This window comes from Neofelis nebulosa, chromosome 14 (assembly GCF_028018385.1).
Source record: "Neofelis nebulosa isolate mNeoNeb1 chromosome 14, mNeoNeb1.pri, whole genome shotgun sequence".
NCBI lineage: Eukaryota > Metazoa > Chordata > Mammalia > Carnivora > Felidae > Neofelis > Neofelis nebulosa.
Window position 1 is genome coordinate 62,291,999 of NC_080795.1, and position 13,062 is coordinate 62,305,060.

Below are 13,062 nucleotides of genomic sequence, written 5' to 3' on the forward strand. Positions count from 1 at the left end.
AAGGGAGTACTTGGAGTAGCTGGAGAGGGTCAGTGGTCTCTCCCCAGATATTACATGTGAAAGTAGGAAACTCTCAATAATGGCGTCTTCAGGGCCATCTGAGGGGGTGGCCGTGGCACTAGGGGTAGAGTTTACAGCAGGAGAAGCAAAGAAGTTAAAAGCGTTGTCTTCTCTTAGCACTCTCATCTGGAAAGCTTCCTTTTCTCTTTCCTCTTGGCCTCAGGTTTCCTCTTGAAACTTTTGAAGACCTGGGCCTCAGGTGAAAGAGGCCTGATGTTACCTCTTCAGTCAAATTCTGGTTTAGGCCAGAGAGGCAGACAGGGTGTTCAAGGTCCACAGTCTGGCTCTTGCAGATATGGGACTTGGTAGGTGTTTGGGATCAAAACAGTGGGCATTACCGAGGCAAGGTTTATCTAGATTATTCCTGATTAGTCCAGATGCCCTTGGATTCCTGCATCCACCATCACAGCCTGTTGTTGTCACTAAAGACAGGAATTCAAATCATGTGAAGAGCTAAATTCAGAAACACAATCACAGCTTCAAAGCACAAGGCTTTGGAGGTTTAGCCCGTACCTGGCAGCCTGAAGGAAGCTGGACCAGCTCTAGGCAGTCCGACAGACCAATCAGTCACCCCGCCACGCCCCTTCTCTGTGGCTCCTGAGGGGAAGGCAGAAGGCTGAACAGCCATTATAAGCCTGCTGTGTTCTAAATCCTTTCTCCTAGGATCACTTGAGGGTCGAGTATATCCATCTGTTTCTCATTCATGACTCTTAGGGGACTAGGCTGCCCAGAAATTCTGACTGCTCACATTTGCTTCTGTGGCACTCGAGGAACACGTGACTGAGGTATGATAGGTAAGAGACAAAGGTTTGGAGTCATAGAGACCTAAATGGCAGAGATATTTAATACTCATAAATACCTATGTACATCCCACCAGCCTTTCCATCCCCCCAGTGATTCCCTAACCATCCTGCTGTTGAGCAGAACCATGTGACTCACTCTGTGAGCAATGGCTGTGAGTGTTTCATGCTTCTTTTTTTCCTCTGCTTTATGGGCCTGGAATCTAGGTCTTCCAGATGCTAGAATCTTCCCTGTTGGCCTGGGTCCTTGAGTACTGTGGGAGCAGAGCCTCCCCTAAACCTCAACCTGAGTGAGGCATGTAAGGTGAGTAAGGTGAGTTTTGAGGGTACTAAACCATTAAATTCGGAGTTTCATTTCTGGTTACCACAGCGTAACCTAACCAATTATGCCTAAGGCAGGATTTACAACCTCATCTAGTCTCTGCCATTTGTTATTGTTGGCCCCCATACTCTCATCTGTAAAGTGGGGATAATAATACCTCCTGCAGTGTCTGTCTGGTCATTTTGTCTGTCCTGCATCTATTGTGGCGGGGCGGGTGGCGGGGCGGGTGGTGGGGGGGGTGTAAATTCTCCTTCTCCTCTAACTCCATGGGATTCTTGTGGTGGTGATTCTTGTCAATGTAGGGACTCACCTTCCCTCCCATGGGCCAGCCATTCAGAGAGCCACATCCTCATGGACATACTGACTGGACCAAGGGATGGTCAAGAGACCCCAAAATGGTTAATTGGAGTCTATTTTCTAGGCTGGCATGGATGTTGTAAGACCAAGTCTCTTTCCATGTAAACCTGGAGCTGTGAGATGCCATTTTTTCCCACTCAGACAAAAAAGCAGCACCTGTGGATACTGGGAGAGCCACAAGCTCCACCTAGCCCTGGACTTTTTGATATACCAACTCATAAATCTCTCTCTCTCTCTCTTTCTCTCCTTAAGGCAGTTTGAGTTGGGGTTTAGGCACCTGCAACAAAAAGTCTTGACCAATGCACCAACCTTGGAGAGTTATTGTAAAAATTAAACAAAATAATTTATTAAAGTGCCTGACACATTACAAGTTGATGCTATTATGACTGAGGTTGGTTGCTAGGGGTTCTAGCTTATTCCTTATCCTCAATCCTTTAGGAAGGAGTTCATAAACTGAAACCACATGATTCTGCGCTCACAGGATTTTTTCCACTGGGCTGTATACGTCCTTGCTGTGTCCTTTGTTGCCTTTGAGGGACATCCTAAGAAGCAGCTACTTGAAAACCTTTATTGCATATGCTATAGGGATATTGTCTACAGCTTTACTCAGGGTCCCATCTAGAAATATACATTAAGAAATTTTTCTCAGACTTATGTGAGAAGGAAAATTTGACTTCCCCCAAAGTGGTACTTCTCCAACTTTTTCACCCTCATCACCAGAAAAGACTGAACTCATACTTCCAGGAGGCACAGCCCTCAGCACGGGGAGTACGATTTCTTCTGTTTATGTTAAAAATTCATGTGACTTTTGTATTCTCCACTAGACATCCATGTTTATTTTTATGGATGTTGTAAATCCTGCATCAGATCTTTGATTGCCTCAAGGTTGACATGAAATTTCTAATTTCTCGGGGCGCCTGGGTGGCTCAGTCGGTTAGGCATCCGGCTTCGGCTCAGGTCATGATCTCATGGTCCATGAGTTCAAGCCCCGCGTCGGGCTCTGTGCTGACAGCTCAGAGACTGGAGCCTGTTTCAGATTCTGTGTCTCCCTCTCTCTCTGCCCCTCCCCTGTTCATGCTCTGTCTCTCTCTGTCTCAAAAATAAATAAACGTTAAAAAAAATAAAAAAAATAAAAAAAAAAAAAAAAAAAGAAATTTCTAATTTCTCTTCAATAATGATGGCCAGAGTATATAGACTGCAACCTACATCCTTGTCTCGATATCCTAATTACTCTACAATTTCTCTGATCCTGATTGTAGTTTATTTATAACTTTCTATTTTATGGTATATTTTCTTGTGAATTGCTTCAACAACTTTGTGGAAGCAAATGGGTTATGAATAAATAAAAGCATTCATATAAACATAAAAAAAAGAATTGACAAGCTTGAAATGATACCATATGAGGACACAGGATGTGTACTTGGTTTCCTACTAATACACATCTTAGCCCCCAACCTCAGCTGAATTGAACAACACATTGAACCAAAAGAAGTGTTTAAAATTTTAACAGAAACAGCATGAAAAAGGCATAGCTAATATTCTTGTTATCCACAGAAAATCAAAAGTCCTAATTTGAAGAGAATACATTAATACTGATTTTGGAAGACAGATGTTGGAATCGGCATTGGCAAGAGTGGGTCTATTTGCTTCTTTTTTTTAACCAAAGGCAATAATGAAACATATTTTTGTTAACAGAAGTACTCGTTACACTTTCAACTTCACACATTGGGACAGAAACTGGGCAATAGCAATACCTTTACTACGTATATCCAGAACTGAGTTAGCTGGTCTTTTGGACATGCTTGGAAGCACTGAGAAGCTTGAAAATGCAAGATGAGGGCTATGGATCTAAGGCCCATTTACTTACCTGTCTCCCCTTCTGAACAACATTCTCTGAGTACAGCAGGAGTTCCTACAATGCGATGAGATTCAGAAGATCCTTGAACCCTTTGAAAATGAATGCAAAGATTTGTGTTGTGTACTTTTTTTTTTTTTTGATGAGAGAGCATCCATAGCTCTCAGCAGATTTTTGAAAATACTTGTGATCTCGAGAGGTCAAGGACCAGTGATGATGTCAAGGCTAGTGGATTATCTAGCACAGTGCCTTGTGGGTAGTATGGGCTCAATAAATATGTGTGTGAAGCTGAGATTCTGTGCTTCCCAGTCATAAATAGCTAAGTGAGCTGTAGGACCAGGTCTGAGAATTTAATCCCTTTAAATTTTGATCTCTTCACTGCTCAATTAAAAGGGAGTAATAATACCTAACAGAATACAGTAAGAATTACATGAGGTAGAATAAAGAATGCCTCACCTATAGTGGGCACTCAGTCAAGGCAACTATTGTTTTTGTTCTTGTCAGTTAAACTGCATTTCAGGCAGAATTATTACATACCCGTCAGGGCTGATTCTCATCATAACAATTTTTGTTGTTCAAAATAAAATAAAATAACTAAAAACCTAAACAGTTATTCGGATGATTTTGGAATGTAACAGAGACAAATACAAAGTAAAAACCAAGGCAGGAATTTACCTGCGTCGCCCAGGATTAGAGAGCAAATCGAGCTGACCTAAGGAGAATCGGGCCTTGTTTGAAACTCTTCCGATCTCTTCCACCTTCCCGCTTCCTTCTCGCTTCCTGCCTCCATCAACGACTACGTGCACACGCACGCAGGCACGTGCCAACGCACGCATAAACACGCACGCGCACGCATACATGTGCACGCTCACGTGCACGAACTTTCGGAAATCTCTCCTGAAAGTTAGCGGCAATCTTTCGGAACCCGTCTTTAAGATGTAGTTCTGAACTCAGTCGCGAACTGCCCTAACTTAATTTCTCATAGGGTGTCATGAAAGGAAGAGTAACAAAGGTGTCAAATTTGATACCGCTTATTCTTTGGCTTCTTTTTCTCCTGGTTCCATATGTGCAAAAATAATTTTAAAGATTTTTTTTTTTTTTTTTTTTTTTGCTTAACCAATCAAAATCAATACCTTTTTGTGTTGGTGAAGTTGCTGTCTGTGGGCTTGTGTGTTTGGCGCAGTTGCTCAACTTGTATTCCAAACTTGTTAACTTTGAAAATCTCGCATAATTCTGTGAGACAAAGCTATGTAAAATTAAAAGTCTTTTTTAAAAATAGACTTTGTTTTTAATGTTTGTTTATATTAGAGAGAGAAAATGCACAGGTGGGGGAGGGGCAGAGGGCGACTCAGAGTCTGAAGCGGGCTCTGGGCTCTGAGCTGTCAGAGTCAGCCTTGGAGCTCGAACTCACCAGCCGAGAGACCATGACCTGAGCCAAAGTCAGATGCTTCACTGACTGAGCCACCCAGGCGCCCCCAAAATAGTTTTTTTTTTTTTTTTAAATTTTATTTTTAAGTAATCCCTACGCCCATCGTGGGGCTGGAACTCACAACGCTGAGATCAAGAGTCGCAAGCTCCGCTGACTGAGCCAGCCAGGCGCCCCACTAAAAAATGTTTTTCAATCTTAAGAAGGAAGGTAAGCTACAGTGGACTGAAGTGTTTAGATTTTTAAATGGATGCTTACTTCTTTTTAAAAGCAAAATTGGAGGTAAGATGGGACAAAGTTGTAGTTGAGCTTAAAATTCTGTGGTGTAAGATATTGGAGTCCACCTATTACAAACCCCTAATAGTCCAAAAAACAATATTAAAATCCAGTGGTATATGAGCCTTGGTCCAAGTAAGGCTACTGTTGTCCCCTCTCGCAGCCATGGATGATGGCAGGGCTAGAGTATGATAGGCTCACAGTGTTGCTCTATAATTATTTTTATTAATACACATTAGCAAGTTCGTTTTTAGCCCATTTTCTGGCTGCTCCATCACTCGTTGGAGAGCTCATCTTTTGCACCATTTATTTCTGAGGGCCTTTTCACTCACCTGGTTGAAATAACATTGCTGTCAAGCTAATGATTGGCATGGACCCACATTTCCAAAAGTGCTTGTTCTGTGGGTTGTTAGTATTCTCTGGGGGAAACTGTTGGTCCTTGAATGCATTTGGAAAGTACCGCACTGAACAAAGCATATGATTATTTCCTGCAAGACTTCTCAGAGCCTTTAATATGCTAATGTGTTGCATGTGTCTCTAGGAGTGGGGTAAATAACATAAATCATGTTTTCAGAGCTTACTTGACTGTAACTTTCCATCTTTCTGCAATCCCAGCATCTGAGAATGAGTAGGGATTTCAGTTATCCTTCCAGAGATATTTGCATTTTAATAAGAGATTCTTAAAGAAGAAATTATATGTTGAGTTCCTTATTTCTTTTAGGAGGTACAATCTTTAAGGGCAGGAAAAAAAAAGTCATTTATCTCTGAGTCATCAACAATTAGCCCCATACCATGCACAGTTCCTGGCACATAGGTTGAATAGCCTCTACATTTGTTAAACGAATACACAGACTTACTTTCTGGAAGTAGAATTCGAGCCATCAAAGGCAACTGCATTAATCTTCCATTACCCTTAATTTTTTAAAAATCTAGTCTACAGTTCTGGAGCAAGACTTATTTGTAAAAAAAATGATAAAGAAAATTATTAAGAAAACATATTGTCACATTTTTTCCTCCCTTGCTCACTAAAAAAAAATAATCTAATACTAGCTTTTGTGAGGCAGAATCAGTGACTTTGGTAGAGAAAAGCAGAGCTGGAGAGGCAAAAGTGGGGAAATTGCATACGCAAGGGCCGAGATTTAGAAGAGAAGTATGGAATAGAAGTAAAGAGGGTGTAGAGGGAGGACAGAACCAGAAAAATCTGGTGGCAGGGAGAGTTCTTCATTGGGAGTTGAGAGTGACAGAGGGAGAAGGGTTTGGGGTGAGGAACAGAAGTGGCTGCCTTTGGATGGATAATGAGGGTGGCATGCATGGGAAGAAGGACTTTTGGGATATTTCCTGTGTAACACATACCCATATCAACACCCACACATTCCATTTTGGACGTTTCATTAAGGACCAAGTAAAATCTGGAAAATTTTTTTAGATATATCAGTGTTCCCTCTTGGAATTGCCAGCAGAAACTGGGCAACAGGGGGTGCCTAATAATATTCAGATTGTACTACCAAAGGACAGATACAAGTGAGAAACAGGACCCCAGCAAGTTTTCCATTTCTCATGAGAATGGGGGCGTGCTCATTTGTGAAAAAACTGCATGCACTTCTCATTATCCACTCCCACCTTACACCTCCCCAGTGCTATACCAAAACAAGAATGTGGTTGTCTTTCTTAAAGTTTATTTTTAGTTGATTTTTCAATATACGTACAAAATCAGGAAAGGTAATGGAAAGCTATTTTTTCAGTGTACATTTTCCCAGATGCCATAAAAACAGATATGTGAAGGGGAATGTATTAATAACCCTTGTGATTTCATAATCACCATAAGAACCCGCATCAGCCGGGGAGAGCTTTCTCTGGTACAAAATACCTAGCACTGCAGTATACATTTACTAGGTCTCACTAGGTCTTACTAGATTCTGAATAATCTTGGGTCAATAAATAATTTTGGTGGTCTCAACTGAGCTGCTCATGACATGACTGTACTTGATCCCAATATGGCCACCATGTTTGCCCAGGCAAGTATGAGTTCCCAAAACACTGAGATAGCAGGGAAACTTTTCTTTGCATGGCAAAATGGTAGCGGAATCTGTCTGTGCCTGGCTGGGACGACCTAAAGCTGCCTAGCTGATCTGCTACCTAAAGATTTCACCTCCCTCAGAAAAGACACCTGACTTTAGTCTTTATTACTTTGAGTTAACATGCTTATTGGAGCAGGGCTTGCTGGGCTCAGCAGGAAGAAGGAAAATAAGCTGAGAAGAACATGACACCAAGTTTAATTCACTTAACCCTAACCTCTGTTGAGCAACTATTAAGCACCATGATGTGGGGATACAAATACCAAGAGGATGAATACCCTACCTTATAAGAGAAAAAGAAAGAAGGAGAAGGGTAAAATGGGTTGGAAGAGAGAGACTGAGATGAGACTGAAAAGGGAAAGAGAAGGAGATAAGATGGAGAGGAAGGTAAGGCAGAGAAAAGAAAACAACTACATGGAAAGGGGGCAGTAAGTTAAAGGCAGAGGAATGACAGAGAAAAAGTTAGAAAATGATAGGAGAGACAAATAAAAGAGGGGGAATGGTCAGAAATTATCCCAGAAAGGTCAATATGAAGAAAATGTTGGGGGCTCTAGTTTTACATCTTCTCAAGAATGGCAAAATGTTGCCCCGTTTTCCATGTTCTTAATCTGTGTGAATTAAGAGTGGGAGAAAATTGTGCTTTTAGAGTTATCAGGTGCGTAGGCAGATTTAGAAGGTTTACACATTGAGTCAGTAAGCTAACTTAAAAGACTATCACGGGTTTTGCTTTTGGAAGACTTTTCTAGGTGGGGCGGAACCCAAAACTATATTCACAGTAAACATATAATAAAAAAGGCAATGGGTGTTTCCTTTCTTTTTCATGCAATTTATAAGTGCTTTTTCCTTTCTGGGAAAGAAGTGTTTCTCTAGTATAAGTTGAAGCAATTCATCATACTCAGTAATGTCATAGTGGCTATAAGTACTCATTAGGATGTCTCCTTGAGAAAAGAAAGGGTGAAAATGGTAGTTTAGAGCAGGTCAAATGGTCTGTTGTTTATATTTGGTGCATTGTATTATTCAGTGAAATTTTTTTTTAATTTGAGAAAAAAATGTTTGGCATCTTTTAAATACGTGGTTGAGAGTGGAGTGTATCTAGATGTTTTCTGAAATGCACGACTGGCTGTGCCACATGTTTGGGAGAACTAGTTTCTAACCCGAGATCTCCTGGGCAGGTGTTATTTGAAGGTCAGTATCTCTACTGATAAAATACAGGTAGCTTACCGTTGGCCACTACCTGTGACAGACGGAACTGGGGGTGCTGGGGAATGCCATCAATCATGCTATTATAAGCACTTAAGGCTCTGTGGGGTGAGAGCAAATTGGTGGGCAAGATCTGTTGTCCCATCTCCTTCCATCTCTTTCCAGGATCTGGAGATGAAGAGAATTGCATCTTTTGCCCGGCTGTGCTCAACACTAAAGCCTTCACCAGTAATAGCAATCATGCTGGTGGGATTTGTTGCTGGGGGAATTCTGTGTGCTGGGAGCTGGAGGGAGGCCACCAATCCATTTCACATACATTATTTCTCCAGGAAACACAGCATAATTGAGGACAATTTTCCACCATGAATTGCATCATTAGCTAACACAGGGAAAGTGAAATGCTGTTAACTTTTCTTTTCCTTCTGCAAAGCTGATGAGCTGAAGAAAACAGAAATAAAAAGTTTAATGTAATTTTTTTTCTAAGGATATATGTTGAAAATCAGAATCAAAACACTTTTACACGGTAATAGAAATCCCACATTTTAATACATTGCCATGCACATAAGGAATCAAGTAATGCTGAATACAAAATAGTCAAATATACAAAATGATAAAGCAGATTTTCAGGCCTGATAGAGATCATGCTCACAGATACAAGGGGGCAAAAATCTGTACAGTTCCATTTCTATCGATTTAAAAAGAATCATGCCCCCCAACTCTTTTTGACGACAACCCAAAACAGAAAGAAACACTATAAGAAAATATAAAGGAGACCCAGAGGGAATTGGCAAGTTGATAGCTGCGTAAGATATGGAAATCGTTGGTTCAAGATTGTGGTGCACAATAATTCTTATGTTTAGAGAAAAAAGTTTCTAAACATCATATGTCCTGGGAAAGCAGGAAACCAAAGTGAACATCCAACAGAAAAGGCACTCTGATTTTACCATGTAACTTGCTTGAGTCCTCCTAAGTCTCGTCCTGGGAGTTTTTCTAGGGTGCATAGAGAAGAAAAAAAAAAAAACAAAAAACAAACCACAGTTGTGGGCAATGGATAAGGAAAATACTTATTTAATTAACCACTCTTAGGGGACTAAGAGAATTCAGACTGCTGGTTTAACTGCTCACTCAAGGAAGCTATAAAAATTTCTACCCTCTATGTAGGCTTTTGTGTTATGAAATGTGCTTTTTATAGTCCATGTTTGTTAGTGTTTGTAAAACTGTGAACCAGTTTTTTTCATGAGATTTCCCCCTGTCATACCCTACTGAGGGGAGGGAATGGAAGACCCTACTAGTCGTCCGTTCAGTTTACATTGTGTGATTTTTCTTCTTTCTTCCCTAGGACAAATGCTAGTAGACAGTAGCTCATCAATGAAGTTCGATAGGGCTCTCTACTTCCTGTGACCCTTAATTTGTCAACTTCACACTTCCGTTAGTCTTCTCCGACCCGGGGACTGGTGATTCCCCCCCCCCCCCCCCCCCCCCGCCCCGCACTAAGCCAAAGCTGAGGCTCTCTCCCTCGGCTAGGTTAACTCTGTCTTCTGGAGGCAGAGAAGTGGAGATACTTGGCCATGGGCTCTGCAGATGGGTCCCTACATATTAGAAAAAGCTTGTGTGTGCCTGCAAAATGTTGATTGTTACTTTCTTATCATTCTTTCTTTTCTTTTCTAATCCCAGAATGGACTCTGAGTAATACCAGCTACAAGGAGAAAGCATAAAGAGAAAGGGCCCACAATTAAAGCCCAGGTCACTATGATAATTGCATATATATTAGTGGCATGGGACACCTTCTCCCCTTAGCTCATTTTAGCCTGCAGACAACACTGTCTGCTAAGGTGGGACACATGAGCACAAGCCCAGAGAAATGGGCAATTTCTCTTGAATCCAAGTATTCTTGAATTCAAAACATCTTCTTCCCCTTTCTCAGAGCAGTGCCAGATCCACAAAGTCCTAAAAATAACTCCAGTATATAAACCACAATAGATCAATATTTTCTTTTCCCAGGTATTTTTACTGCTAATATGTCATTTTGTTACAATATTGATCTTTTCTAAAGTTTTGGGTACAGCTATTTAATTTCGTGGCTAATGATATTAAAGAGTTGGATTAATTGGAACTACAGTAGTATGGTTTAATGACACAAGAGTTTTAGTGGAATTAGTTTCAAAATATTTGTGCTGGCTTGGCTTTTCAGCAGACTAGCTGCTTCTGTGCCAAGCATGACTGAGACTTACGGTGCAGTCAAGAGCCTAACATTATTCAACTCTCTGCGATGTGCACTTCTTTCACTAGCCAAGCCATGGTCTTCTCAAACATGGCCTTGTAAGGATAGCATTTTTCTATTGGTGGAGGAAAGGTAGTGGTGGACAAACCATTCAGAGCCCCAGAGAGCCTTCAAATTGCCTACATGTGAGTTTAAGCCAGTAAAAGCCCAACTACCTCCAGTGGGCACTGGAGAGGCAAATGCTTCTCTTCATGGTGCCTGGAGATGAGAGTTGCATTACAATGGAAAAGATAAAGGTTCTAGTGTTCAAACGCGAATGCATCCCCCATACCCACCCCTTGCCCCAATTCTCTTTAAGCTTCCCTCCTATAAACAGGGCCTGTTGATGTGAAAAAGAACCTGGTCACACACTCCAAAACTTCTGCAGCTGGTGTGTGGGCCTTCTGCTGTATGGGAAACAGGAACTGTTCAAAGCTGCCACAGAGTCAACTGGCAGATCTCAATGCAAACACACACTCAACGCAGTTGATGGTGGTCGATAAAAAATCTTGGAAATTATATATATTATATATTAGAATACATATAATATATAATTGAATATATAATTCAAATTGATTGAGGGGTGACATAATCAAAGACCAGGACGCTGCTCAATCCAAATCATATTCTTGGAATTATGCACGAATAGGGGGACTACCCAGAGCTTCAAAAGGTATCTTCATGATACTTGTGCTATTTTAGGGGGAGGCCAGGCCAGCTTCCTCTGCAGAATGGGAGGTGGCCACCATCAGTTTGTGGAGCAGAGCAACGATCAGACACTTGTATTTAATGGCAAGCGTAAGTATTTCTTCAAAGTCAGGTCACAAAATCACTCCCCAACCGCAGGAGAAATAATGATCTAATGAGAATCTCTTGTTTCAGATTTTTTTTTTAAAAGAGAACTCTTGAATACATTGTTATCGAATTTGGGGAGGGTTGTATTTAAATAGAATCACATAAAACAGAGCTGTGTGCTCTTATCAACTCAGCTTAGAATTGCACATTTGATAGCTGTGTGTGTGCTCATAGGGCAAAGCCATGCGTAAACACCCTGTTTGTTTCCTTTGATCCAAATTATTGAAATTTAAAAGATTATAACAATGCAGAAAGCAACCAGCAGCGTCTTCAGTGTCTTCATTGTTTTACGTATTAGTATCTCCAACTGGGTTAATGTAACATTCTTCTTATCATTCACATCAGCAGGGCTGTCTCTATCACTCTGCACTTGAGGCCAAAAGGCCTAGGTTTTTTTTTTTTTTTTTTTTTTTTAATTTTTAAATTTTTTTTTTTCAACATTTTTTATTTATTTTTGGGACAGAGAGAGACAGCATGAACGGGGGAGGGGCAGAGAGAGAGGGACACACAGAATCGGAAACAGGCTCCAGGCTCCGAGCCATCAGCCCAGAGCCTGACGCGGGGCTCGAACTCACGGATCGCGAGATCGTGACCTGGCTGAAGTCGGCTGAAGTCGGACGCTCAACCGACTGCGCCACCCAGGCGCCCCAAGGCCTAGGTTTAAGAGCCTAAGGCGTCCGTAAATGTTTGAGGTTTGGAAATAACAGCAACAAAACAAGCCATTAAATAAATGAAACCCCTCAACCATTGGCTCCAAAATATGAAAAGAATATCGTATAATTACAAAGAATGTATCTACAACACTTAATGTTATGTCAACCAGTCAACTGCAATTCTGTGCAAGTCATATGGTGACTTTGAAATTTTATTAGGTGCGTGTTGTTGGTGCTTTTTGGTGTTTGATGTAACTGGAGAAGGGAGACTCTGAAGTAAGAGTGCTTGGGGCTCTTCAAGATTGTAAAATAGCCCTACATGGTGCATGAAACTCCCATCTTACAAAGCCTTCTACACCCATTTTCTGCTGCTCTGTGGAAGTCATCTGTCCGTCTTGGTGCTGTTGGGCAAGAGGTCTAAAACTGGTCCCATACTCACTGGCACTTCCTCCTTTACATTTATCTTAGAGGTGAATTTCATCCTAAAATTTTTAGATCTTAGAAATGGTGCCCCTCCCACCCGCACTCCAGCCCAGAATTTTCCCTGCAGGGCCAAGATAATGGCCAGAAGAAAACCAGTTTTGGTATCATCCCTCTGGCCACGTTCCCACATGAGAATCTCCAGGGAAGGATCTATTTTGTTCTTTTTATTAAGGTGCAGCGGAACCTCCCTGTGCACATGGCCAACTCTTCCTCAAGCTTCCCACAGGTGGTCAGCTTTCAAAAGAATGTTCCTTGTCTCCCCACTAGAGTAAGTCACCAGAGCAAAAGAATGGAAATGTGGTCCTGTTTGACCTGGAAGCTATGCAGTGGTGCCAGAAATCGTGCACATTGACAAAGCAGAATTCATAAGACAGTTCTCTGGCCACAGGATTAGATGCAGATCTAAAAAAACAAAGGAGCAGGACCTGTTTGTCTTTGAA

The 13,062-nt window shown here is 41.4% G+C and overlaps 1 long non-coding RNA gene across 3 annotated transcripts in view; it reads right to left on the reverse strand.

Moving 5' to 3' along the window:
- LOC131494473 (uncharacterized) overlaps nt 1-4,209 on the reverse strand; it is a 49,613-nt gene extending 45,404 nt beyond the window's left edge. For all 3 annotated transcript variants that reach the window (XR_009253421.1, XR_009253420.1, XR_009253419.1), the window contains exons 1-2: nt 4,070-4,209; nt 3,407-3,486 (exon numbers count right to left, since the gene is read on the reverse strand). This is a non-coding gene — a long non-coding RNA (uncharacterized LOC131494473). The remainder of the gene's footprint in view (nt 1-3,406; nt 3,487-4,069) is intronic.
- Between the last annotated feature and the right edge of the window lie 8,853 nt (nt 4,210-13,062).